Source organism: Octopus bimaculoides, chromosome 10 (assembly GCF_001194135.2).
Source record: "Octopus bimaculoides isolate UCB-OBI-ISO-001 chromosome 10, ASM119413v2, whole genome shotgun sequence".
Lineage (NCBI taxonomy): Eukaryota > Metazoa > Mollusca > Cephalopoda > Octopoda > Octopodidae > Octopus > Octopus bimaculoides.
Window position 1 is genome coordinate 63,194,794 of NC_068990.1, and position 14,106 is coordinate 63,208,899.

Consider the following 14,106-nt stretch of genomic DNA (forward strand, 5'->3'; position numbering starts at 1 on the left):
ATATATATATATATATATATATATATAGTATGAAAAAGGGACGAGGAGAATTTCGATTATCCCCACGTGGTGCGTTGTAATGCAAGCTATATATTTACAAAATAAAAGAAGGAAAATGCACGCAGTTTACATAGTTGTAATATATTTCTTGATATATTTTATAAATGGAATAGTACTGTTTGTCGACGGGTTTCGCTTTCGCTAATCGTGACATTGAAATTATTGTAATTTCGTATATTCTTAAGAAGATTTTAGTCAAAGATTTTAGTATGCGGGTTTGTGAATGAAATGAATCAACAGATAGAAAAATATAACGGGAGGTAATTGGTGATCGTTATTATTCTGGACAAGGGAGGTAATTGTTTTGAAAAGCGGGTAAATAAATATGCAAAAACTCAAAAGTTATAGTAATGAGACGAAATATTTACAGTGAAGTGTATGTGAACATGAATTAAAATATATACTGAGATCAAAGCTGGTTATGCGTTCATATTTAGGCGTGTTCTGTATATTTCGATAAATAAATTTTCTTTATTTAAACGTTCTTGTACAGAAATTGTTTCTTTACACTGGTAGATGGGGAAAAACTGAGAAGTTTGGTTGGGTATTACCTGCACATCTCTCTATGTGTTCACTCAAAAGAATCTGTCTGTACTGTGGTAAATAGATCTGTTCCTTATGCATTGTATTTCTCCGTCTAAGTGCCATACTTGTCTGTCCTGTATAGTTATGTCCACAACCTGAACAAGTTATAACATAAATTAGATTCTTGGAGGCACAAGTGGAGTTGATTTAATTGCGAACATCTCTCCTTGTTTGAATATGAATTCCGAGCTTTCCTGCAGGTTGGGGCATGTTCCACAGTTTGGACATCCACGTTTTTAACCAATGGTTTCGTGGTTGATATTTAAAGCTTCGCATTTGTCAGAATTATTTTCAACGATTTGTGTTGCTTTTTGCATTTGATGAATTTATGTTTTTGGAATGTTGTTCATTTTTGGATCCGTAGTGAGCATAGGTTAATTTTGTACAATAGTGTTCTATACCTCGTTGTTTCTAGGATTGTGCACTGATATATATGGTAGTGTTTTGAGATATGCTGTGGTGTTATGTTTTGTTTCCCTTAGTGTTTTAAGGCCTAATTTCTTGGCATGCTTAATTCCATCATCTATAAATGAGGGTGGATATTGTTTCTCAGTGTTGTTCTGAGGTCTGGAAAACAGAGGTCCCGGGTATTTCTATCAGACGTTATTGTGAAAATCCTTTCTGCTAAATTAAAGAGGATATTCCTTTTGATGCGTTTCAGGTGGCATACGCTAAACAGAAGATACTGTTAGAACATATATATTATAGGGATGTATTTAGCTAGTGAATTATTGATGTAAGTAAAGATGAAATAAAATAAAATAAAATAAAATAAGATAAAAATAACATACAGATAATAGTCAAGTAAAAAAGTTATAATATAAAACGTAAAGAAAAATATAAACGTATGTAAAATAATATATAAAATTCAAATAAAAGGAAAGAAGGATACTTATATATGCAAGAGATGAATTATATAATAAAATAAATGAGGGGTTAGTTAGTAAAATAATTATTAGCCGACCATTATAGATGAGTTATTTTCATTAGTTTGGTAATAGATACAGTTCAGGACGCGTAGCGTTCACATCTTATTGTGTCATATTAAAAATCAAGAACAGGCAAAAGTTTGAAAGATTTGACCGTTATGGTATGTATCTTAAAAGCCTTATATGTGAACACTTAGCCGTCAGTATATAGATGCAAGCACGCACAACCTCACTATAACATACATGTGTATATATACCAATATTAAAAATATACTTAATTGTAAGATGCATTAACTAATAACACGGGCAAGTATTTAGTGATGTAGATATGTTGGGAGTGGGAAATAAAAATGGGAGTACATATACATAAGTATACAAGGGTATACACATATGTAGAAATATATATTTATACTCAAATACAGATACATAGGTATACAATAAATCGACATGCAGAAGATGGTATATCTTATATATAACCCCACATGAATGTGCATACAACACCCATATACACCTATATGCATATATATATATATATATATATATATATATATATATATATATATATATATATATATATACATACACTCACATTATGGGCGTACATACTCACATGCATATACAGATGCACATACATATGTAAGCACATAGTGCACATCCACGCATACGCATATGTGTAAAACATAGGAGTAAATAAGAAAATAGGTATAAGTTATATATCCAAGCGTATGAGTAAAAGATGAATAGGGAGATATAGTTTCCATAACGGTACTATATATACAAGGTCCTTCAGTTATCATAAAGGAAATATTAAAATAAAGTATATAAAGGGAATTTATGTAATAGTAATATAATGCGGATAGGAGAAGTTTCTATATTGAGTAATAAGGGAGATTGTAATGTGATTTTTTAAAAAAAGTATGACTAAAAGTATCATTTATATAATATAACTAAGATATGAGGTAGCAAATAGTTATTTTAGATTAATGAATAGGAATTTGGTCATGTGTTTACATGAGACAACTTTTTCATACCCCGTATTAACTAGGTGTCCATTCATTCTCATTATATGATAGCTTTCTTTTGGTCACAATCTGCAAATTTAATAGTCAATTCTGAAAGAAGGGGCCGAAGATAGAATTTTCCAAGAAATTGAGAAATTAATATTATTTCTTTTGAGGTACCAAATTTTCATTCATACTCCAGAACTGTTCTCTTTTCTATGGTCCCTAAAGTTGGACTCGTGGCTCGATAAACTCTCGATGAGTCCTGCGTTATAAATTCTTTTTACAATTCCTTTCTAATTTATATATATGTTTTGCAGAATTATATATATATATATATATATATTATTCGAAAGAATTCCAACTCTGTCTGTTTGTTAGGTTTTCTTTATATTCTTGTAAAATTAATGTGGGATATAGAATATGGAATATATAGTATATATAGTAAAATGAAATGAAGTATTGAATGTCTTATTGAATAAATGAAATATTGAATATTAAATATTTAAGGACTAGTATACTTTCATACTTTCTAGCAGTCTTCATGGTCCCGTCACACGAGACCTTGAAGACTGCTAGAAAGCAGGAATCGCGAAATGAATTGCGAAACCGGAAGAACAGAAAAATAAACTCATGTCTGAAGAAATAAAACGGTTAAGAAGCAAGAAAGTGAAGGATGAGGTCAAATACGAGAGAGTGGAGGTCGTATTAGGTTGATAGGAGTGAAGAAAAGGATAGTGGGGATCACAGGGGAGAAAAAGGGGGAGATAGGAGCAGATAGTTGCTGTCGTTAAGGGGAAGTAATGAAAGTTATTTGCCTTCTTATTTGCCTCCATCTGACTATCAGCTGTCTCCCAACATGAAAAGGCTCTTGGCTGCGAACCGTATCGCAGACGGTGATGACATCGTATCTACTGATGATGACTTTTTTGACGAACAGGATGAGAACTGCTTCACAATTGGGATCCCAGAACAACACCGATGAAAAAAGTATGTGAACCGCAAGGGTGAATTTGTTCAAAAATAAACCTTATTTCTTCACATTCCATGAGAGTATCATGGATGGATGGATGGATAGATGGATGTATCTGTGTGCATGTATACATGTATGTGTGTATATATATTTAGATAAAACATATATGTACAAATATATACACACATAAATATACTTTGAATCATATACATATATATGTACATACGAATATGCAATATGTGTATGTGGGTGTGTGCGCGTGTACATATGTATATATGCATATATATACATATTGTACATAACTCAATATATACATATGCGTTGTTGTGTATATATATATATACATCTCTGGGTATATACATTCTACTGTCTGGTTTTCTATCCAATTATCAATCAATCGATCTATTTATCTAACTACATATATGCATAAATATATGTATATATATATATATATATATATATATATATGCACGTATGTATGTATGTATGTGTGCATGTATGTATGTATATATGTATGCATGTACAGTGAGTACGCACGGGCTATATCGACCCCAGTGCGCAACTGGTACTTAGTTTATCGACCCCGAAAGGATGAAAGGCAAAGTCGACCTCGGCGGAATTTGAACTCAGAACGTAAAGACAGACGAAATACCGCTAAGCATTTCGCCCAGTGTGCTAACGTTTCATATTTCTTTACTGCCCACAAGGGGCTACACAAAGAGGGGACAGACAAACGGATTAACTCGATTATATCGACCCCAGTGCGTAACTAGTACTTATTTAATCGACCCCGAAAGGATGAAAGGCAAAGTCGACCTCGGTGGAAGTTGAACTCAGAACGTAGCGGTAGTCGAAATGCTGCTAAGCATTTTGCCCAACCTGCTAACGTTTCTGCCAGCTCGCAGCATTTGGTACTTACATATTACAGTATCCTGCCAACACATGATCATCATCGTTGTGTATCTCACAGTAAACTCTATGTTATCTTACTAAACAAAAAACAGCAGCAGTAGAAGCAGCAACAGCAGCAGCAGCAGCAGCAACAATAACAACAATAATAATAACTATAAATATTACGCATAGAAATATTTATTCTAATGTTTCATTTACTCTTAATGTATTACTATAATATTCTTTAATTTCCGAGATATTTTCGAAAAACCATAAAATGTATTAAATATTCAATAGGTCTAATGCGAAATTAAAGTTTCAGTTCAACACAAACCTTTACACTAGAGAAAGCAAATTCTAACCGATAAAATCTTAGATGAATCCAATTTTTGCGTTTGTGCAATTATTTTAACATTGTAGTAGGTTTATGAAAGATTTCAAGTCGTTCGAAATCGATCGTTTACTGGGTAAAAGTATTTGCCGTTATTGGTCCATTTCAGATTGTTACATCCAGTTGATTGAAAGCCCTTTTCTATTTAAGATTTTAACCAACAAAAATGTCCTTTGGGCATTCGTGAAAGATGTCATAAATTTGTCAATACAAATTTGTCAAAAGTGTGTCTAGTTTTAAATCGAAACTGCTAGACTCTAGAAAATCATTTAGAATATATTAGAAATACCGAAGCCATATATTCAGAATTATAATGACTGTGATGGCTATATAGTCTTGCATAAAGGTTGTTGCCTAACTACTAAATAATAATGTTTCGGTACATAGAATCGAAAGTTTTGTTCTCATAGGCGCAGAAGTGGCTGTGTGGTAAGTAGCTCGCTTACCAACCACATGGTCTCGGCTTCAGTCCCACTGCGTGGCACCTTGGGCAAGTGTCTTCTACTATAACCTCGGACCGACCAAAGCCTTGTGGATGAATTTGGTAGACAGAAACTGAAAGAAGCCTGTTGTATGTGTGTGTGTGTGTGTGTGTGTGTGTGTGTGCGTGTGTGTGTCTGTGTGTGTGTGTGTATACGTGCGTGTACGTGCGTGTGCGTGTGTGTGTGTTTGTGTTTGTGTGCTTGTGTGTCTGTTTGTCCCCCCTCCAACATCGCTTGACAACCGATGTTGGCATGTTTACGTCTGCGTAACTTACTGGTTCGGCAAAAGAAGCGATAGAATAAGTAGTAGTCTAACAAAGAATAAGTCTTGAGGTCGATTTGTTCGACTAAAGGTGGTGCTCCAGCATGGCCGCATTCAAAGGATTGAACCAAGTGAAAGAATTAAAGAATAAAAGAATATTTCAAAATGCTTAACGATCGAACGATGATTAACAGTTAAACGGTTTCTCTTAATAACTTGCGTCACATATTCTGTAGTTAGTTACCTCATCGTTGTATTAGTTTGTGTGTGAATGTATGTGTGTGTGTGAAAGAGAGAGAGAGAGCGAGAAGGTGTGTGTGTGTACAAGTGTGCGCGTGTGTATGTCTATGTACGTGCTTGTGCCTGCATCACTAATATGCATCAATTCGATTCTTACGTTTCGTAACATATTTAGATAATTACATCACAATATGCGCACCAGCTAAACCAATCCCCGCAGTGAAATTTAGAAGTTACAAAGAAAAACCACACGTCAAATTTATAGGAAAGAAATAAGAGGAAAGATAGGGGTTAAGAGACAGTTTCAACAAAAGAATCTACATTTGCAAGAGTTAACATAGCATCAGTTTTTAAGAGAAGATAATTCGCATGTTTATCACCACATCAATATGGCTGTAACGTTTTAACCCCGGGAAGAGCCTCCTCCAGCAATCGATAACTAGCTACTTTGCTTGATGCAAGATCAGGGACTGGCTGTCGCTTGTTTTTCTACGTATTGCAAGCCGGAGCGAATTACTACTTTCTCTATTGAATGGGTGTTTACCACTGAGGGTGGGCACAAATGGCTTGAAACTGTACGGTCTAGTGATCCCGTCGTCCGCTGGAAGATGGTAGGGGTTCATTCCCCTGCTTGCAATACATATCGGGTGCAGATTGCATTGATACCCAGCTGCAGGAGCCTTCTCCCGGGGTTAAAAGCGGTAGTAACGTCGTCTCCTACGGAACAGCCATGTTGATGTGGCGGTAAACATTGCTTCTCGGTATAATTACTACTTTCATCTCTTATAGAGATTTTCTAACAAGATACTTTCATATGGAATTGATAAATTTATAGCAGCAAGAATATTTAGATTCATTTTGAAGGCCATTATTTAACGAGAAACTCCCGAAAGACGAACTTTAATTTAGCTATAGGTTCATCAAATTCGGCACAGGCAAGTTTTTTATCTATTTATTTCAAAAAAAGATTATATAACATTGTGAGAGTATTTTTTTTTTATATAAACAAGCTTAGAAGCTCTGAGTGAATTGGTATTTTCGAGAAAATAAAGGAAAGCTCGAACGCGGATAATTGTGAAAACAGTTTAGAAGATCAAAACCGGAATTTGAGAGGTAAAGGATTCGATTCCCTGTAGCGGCTTGCTGGCCTCTATTTTACGTCTTTTAAGGGTATTTATCCGATCTTCTAATCTGTTTTCACAGCTATTCCTGGGCTCGAGATTTACTTAATTTTCTATTATAGTATACTTTTTTGACGTTACGCTAGACCTTAACATACAACTCTGCTACTCACATCGCATACCAAGCGAAAACTTGCACTACATTCATAAGCTATCAAATTGCCCAAGGTGTTAATTAAGCTCTCTAATATCGCATTAGTATACGAGCTAAAAACGGATCTGTAAATTTCTACCAATCAGAAAATCTTCCAAGAAAATGTAATGTATTACACTGAGGCTTTACCAATAAGTAAATACAGTCAAGAGATTAAGTGCATAAATATCCGAGGGAAATATTTCTAGTAAAGAAGCGAATGATAGGAGCGTAGAGAGAGATTTTGGGAACGAGGATAAGAAAGGTCCTATAGGTAAAAAGAATGATGATATAGTAGCTCTATCACTAAGTTATGAAATTTACTAACCCCAGTTCGCATCAGTGCTTCACAGTGGATCTAACACCGATATTTTGAGGGATAGAAAACTTTAGGTTCTAAAAGACTTAATAATTTTAATAAATGTAAATATCAAAAGTATTATATATTTGAAATAAATAAAATAAACTATATTATCCATTAATGACTGAATCATTATAAGCTGAATCTTATAAGACTAATAATGACAATATTACCAGTTACAATGTAGGAGACGGAGATACTGTAACAATGAGCATAACACCATTATCACGTAAGTAATAGTAAATCTAATAATCCTTTCTGCTATAGGCACAAGGGTTCAAATTGGGGAGAAGAGGATAGTCGTTTATATTGACTTCAGAACTGGACTGGTACTTTCTTTATCGACTCCGAAAGAATTTTAAGGCAAAGTCAACCTCGGCGGAATTTGAACTCGACTTCGAGACGGATGAAATGCCGTTGGGCATTTTAGCCGCCGTGCTAACGATTCTACCAGCCCGCCGCCTTAATAATAAATCTAATAATATTAGCACATATGCAGATATACTTGATTCAACTGAAACTAGAAATAGGAGAAAAGGAAAAACATTTATAACCTGGTATAATTCGCCATACTCTCTCACGTTAGGACAATTCCGAAAGCATTTTCGAAATACTACGAGAAAACTTTCCACACTAGCGTACATACGATCAGATTCTCAATGTCTGTACCTTACTCTGATTCCTAACTTAACTGATAACATAGCAGCATGTAATGCTAGGAAACTTAACATGGCGAATAATAGTAACATGACAGATACGACAGTTGTATCTAGTATCAAACTAATGGGAATAGCAAATTCACATTCTGTCATGGCACTCTGTCGGTTACGAAAATGAGGGTTCTAGTTGGTGAAAGAGTACAGCAGGGTTCACCCCAGCCCCTGCCGAAACCTCGTGGAGTTTTAGGTGTTTTTACTCATTAAACACTCAAAACGCCCGGTTTGGGAATCGAAACCGCGATCCTTTGACTGCGAGTCCGCTGCCCTAACCACTGGGCCTCCACATATTCTTATGTACGAGCTAAATAAAACATACAGTTATATTTAGGTAGAACCAATCTGGCGATATAGGAAATGTATCACATAAATAAAAAATGATGAAATATCATAATTTCAGGTTAAAACAATAGCATTAACAATCTCTTAACAAGTATTTGTCCCAAAATCTTGAAGAATGCACAGAGGCTTAACACAAAGCTACCTGTTTTAGTACCATTGGCGTTCTACCTGTCGAGGAGATTGTAAGCTAAACATATATAACTGTAGAAATATTTACCAGTTTTCTCTGACAGTAAACTGAGAAAATATGCCGTATATAACTGTCGTGTAATTACCCACAATGGATGCAGGTAAACAGGTACCACTTCAAATTTTAAAAAAATTGTATATAGATATATTTTTACTGACTCATAGTATATACTTTCTGTTTCGTTAACTGAGAGTATCTGATATTTGAAACCTGAAAAATTCAATTGCAAACTAAAATGAAGAATTGATAGCTCTAGTGAGGAGGTAGATATATCAACTGTACATGCGAAAAACTCTGGAGTCAAGCATTTATGAATTTGCTAATAAAAAAGAGAGAGTTAGTTGAATGTTGAATCACAAGGTATTAAAAACATTTATTTATTACAGCACAAGTAATAACGAACATTATTTGAAGTAGACTCATCTCATAATTAATAGAACTCCTACATTATTTTGCTACAAGACTTATGAATATTTTCATTTTATATTTATTAAACTCTTGCTTAAATTCACTGATTAATTCAAACGAGTTTTCCCCCCTCATCTTTTGTTCTTACTCATTAATCCTTCTCTCTATTTATCTGAGTTTTGGCTTATTTATTTGGTCTCTAGTATCCTTTTTTATAGAGTTAATACAGTGACGCTAATATTCTTATTGGGTCTTTTGCCTTTAGTTGTTATATGCTTAATTCTTAGTTTAACCTTGAGTTCATACGAGTGCAGTAATAAGAGTGATGAGTTTATTGATTGTATTTGAAGACGTAAAACTTTTTACTTCGCGATATGTAGGAAAAATCCCTTTAAGTACTTTGGTACTCTTTTGATAAATTGCAGTAAAACATATATATCAGTTTTGTATGTTTACTTATTAATTCGTGTTTCTGTTGATATCATCCCATTAATAATATATGCGATTATATTCTTGGTAGCATTTTGAGAATTATCTTTTGCTTTATGTATTGGTATGTCAATCAATATATTAGAGTAGATTGCTTGTGAGTTTTGTTTTAGAAGCGATTACGTAAATATATGTATCTACACATTTTCCCAAACAGTAAGCGCGTATACATCAACATTTTGCATGTATGCTAGTGCCCTAAACACATACACGAACGCGCACACGTGTATATACAGTTTTCTATCAAGGTCTTACCTCATTCTCCATCCGACGATAGAATAAACCGCTCCAATACCTCATTTTGTCTACGATAATGGTATAGATCACTGCTACATGGATAGCAGCTGTGTATTTAGTACAAAATGCGCAATCTGCCCATTATTCTTGAGCAGCTGTAAGAGACTTCCAGCCCACCTTCTTACGTTTTATGATTTATGCTCATGTAATAACTCAACCATCATGCTCTTGACCCGCCAATCAACAACATCAAACTCCTTGTCAGTAACCTCACGGAACCCTTGTCCCACGATGGATTTGCGTTCCTCAGTCTCGAAGCCAAGTTCATCTTGATGCAAAGGCTGACACCTTGAAGCTTGACATCGAGACCAACTACCACCGGACAGCATACAAACTCAAATGCATATTCAAACCTAAGGCCCCCAACTGATCCTATCACATGGGGAAACACATAAGTTTACCTTGTAAATGATCTATTTCGAACGAAATATTTCATAAGCATATTACGATATTAAAATAATGACAGAATCTTAAACATAGGATGCAGCTAAGATTTTTCTTCTAAAATTTGTTATCTCTAGTGTAAAGATTTGCCTTCAATTGAAACTTAATTTAATATATGACCTATTCAATATGGTTTCTATGGGTTTTCGAAAATAACTGAGGAATTAATGAGTGAAATTACGGAGTATTATAGTGATGCATGACCTTTCCCGCGTGCAAAATGCTCCAAATTATATGGAACTAACAGAACTGCAGAAGCAAAACAATCGAGGTATGTAAAGTAATTGAACCAACAGCTTCTGAAATTCATTACTATTATGGTTTTTTGAAGCTACAAATGCATCTTCCGTTCACAGTTCGATTTTATCAATCATCAGCACACTCTGGTTACTGACGGCGTTACATCTGAAAGGCACGAATGGTCGTTGTCAAATCGACTGGTAACAATAAGAACAGTATTTATAAAACAGTATTTATAAACAAAATAGACAGTATTTATAAAATGTCCTATTTGTTAACAAATCAGGAATGATATTAAAAAGTTTCTCAAGCAGGCTTTGTTACGATAGCCATAGTGCTACACACACACACACCTGTAACATTTAAACTTGTAAGGAGGAAAATAGGAGTACATTAAAATATATTTCATTAAACACATTGCTGATATAATAACAAGAATAATGACTGCAATAAGAACTACAACAATATCGACTAGGGCATTGACACTAAATATTGTAAATACACAGTGTTCTAATATACAATTTTAAGTAATCTGGTAAATAAGTCACTGAAAAATTACTTCAATTTTTTGAGAGTTTTGTAAACAAACATGTCTCCAAAGAGACCTCTTCAGAAAATTGAAATTTACTTTAATTAGTTATATAACTAAATTCAAATCTGTTTGGATATCTTAGTGAATTGGCTATTACTATAAAATTCTTTAGTTTGGGTCTCTGAATCCCCAAATGAAAACTTTATTGGTGAAAACAAAATTAATTTTAGAAACATTCGTCTTAAAGATTTGTATCACTTCACATCTACTCTAATGTTGTTAGTCCCTGCGGATAAAATTCATCTCAAGAATTTTCAAATTTCAGCTTCATCTACTTGGTGGCAAATGATTTAGGTTTCAATATCCTTAACAGTATGTTTCTAGTAATGTTTGCTTCAAAAATTCATTTTATTTAATCACGGGCATTGTATGTTATATAAAATTTACTAACATGTCATCTATTTTCAAATACTGGAAACCATTTCACTAACTAATAAATTATTACAGCACTATTTTGAATTAAATCGATCTTAACGTTTCTTTACTTGTTTGACTCCAAATTCGTTTTCGTCTGCAAAAGTTAGCGCTTATCAGATACAGTAAAGTAACATAACCGATAACTGTTCTAAAAACCCAGAACAAAATCAGATATATATATACAGCGAATGTTTGTTCCATCTTCGGCGAGGTGGAAGAATCGTTAGCACGCCGGACAAAATGTTCAGCGGTATTTCGTCCGTCTTTACGTTCTGACTTCAAATTCGCCGAGGAAGACTTTGCTTTTCATCCTTTCGGGGTCGTTAAAATAAGTAATAGTTGAGCACTGGAGTCGATATTATCGACTTAACCCCTTCCCCGAAATTGTTGGCCTGTGCCAAGATTTGAAACCAACATAAGAGGATTCCGAACATATACAAATAAAACGTGTTATAAAAATGCATTGAATACAATAGTGATATCAATATATGTGAAAGTGCATATATGTGAAAGTGTAATATATGTGAAAGTGCAACAAAACCCCAAAGCTCTTGATCACCCAACTAAATGAAACCATTAAGATTCCTACCTGTAAATATTTATTATCTCAAAACATCATAGTTTTTGATTACCATTTAAAAACAATGATCGCTCTCCAATGTACAATATTTGATAGTTTAAGTAATAATTATTCATCAATTAGTTATTATTACACAGAGGATTCTTTTACTTATGGTTGCCACCCTGAAAGATTCATATGTAATATTATGAATGTAAGATGCAAAATTATAAAATGTTGAAGTGTTTTTGATTGGGGTAAAATCAATGAAACGCGTTTCTAAATATTTTCAAATCTCGAAAATTTTTTAATCTATTAAATAACACTGCGTAACAAAATTATAATTTTTGTTTTGTGTTTGGTTAGTAAGTGTTATTTCCTATTTGCTTCTATCTAGAAATCAAAGGAAACGACTACTATTCAACTTCAAACTTTGCTTTTGTGAACTGGACATCAATGTTTTGAAACTGATTGCTATAGCAAATATTATGCTAAATACCGCAGATTTCCTTGTCAGTTGCTTAACCTTAACCAGTTGGGCATGTCCCTTAGTGGCTGACAACATGTGCATCTCTGATCATGAGCAGGTTTAGTGGGAGAACATCATAGCTATGTATTGAGAGGGATTCTTTAGGGTTTGAATAAATGTAACAAAAGCAAAGTTTGAAAAAAATATTTGCCATTTTTCATACTTTTTAGGGGTAAGCAAATAGAGAATAACATTTGCTGCCCAAGGACAAAAATCATGTTACATAGTGTAATATATTCTCAAAAACTTTTTAAAGGAAATTAAATGATGCTTTTTCTTTCTTTCCAACAAATATTGCTGCGATTTCTAAAAGCATCTGTGTTAATAAAAATTATTATAGTACAAAGTGGTTTATAGAAGAGACACAACTCCTATAATGAAAGAAGATAGAGTTGTGATATAAATTCAAGACGAAAAATGAATGGTACTTCTTCTGTAGAAGTGTTCTTTTGGTAATACTGAACGCAAATATTAGAAGATTACAGCCAATGAGACTGCTATTACCCTCTCATGCGTGGGAATAGTTCGTATAATGCAGTTAAAGAGTTAATACGCCTTATAAATTGCAATAAGATGCTCGAAAATGTGTCAGTCATTCTAAGGGTTCCAAGTAGTTTTGTTCTGCGAGCTTCAAGAGAGATAATATTAAATGTGTTTATAAATAAAGCAGGTGATTAAATGATTAATCTATTCTGGGCAAATGAGCTACAATCGCTATAAAAGAATAACGTTTTTCAGGCAAATGACATTAAATAGCAAATGCCATAAAACAGAAGTGAGCATAATTAGTTGCTGTTCTTCCAAGTGTGATATTTAGTTTTGAAAATTCTTCAAGCAATATCTATACAATAATGTTATAATGTTCTGTATAGTAACAAAGACATCACTCATGTATTATCAACAATCCTGCATTATCGATTCACAGTTGACAAAATCGATAATTAGTGAAGGAAAAATAAATATGAATATTCGTAGTCATTTTTATTAATCCGCTTCATACTATCAGTGCTAGTGAATAAGCCTTCACAAGTAGTACAGACATTTTTTTTCTTGCAATTTCGTTCGATTTACGATCAGAATCTTGGCATCGTTGTGGTCATCAAGAAATATGCAGTGTATAACACAAAGTAACAAAATTATAATCTGTTTTCTTATGCTTTTCGAGATTCCACAGGCATGAGATGAATGAAAGTACATGTGTTCGTTCCGTTGTCTGTAGTTTATTGTTCTAACGTCCTGTACCCTGATATGCATGTATATACACATGTAGATGTAAGTATGTACATATATGTGTGTATACATGTATATATATTCTTTGTATTATTACATTATTGAACGCACACGTCCTTTTTTGCAAGTATGTATATATATATATATATATATATATATATATA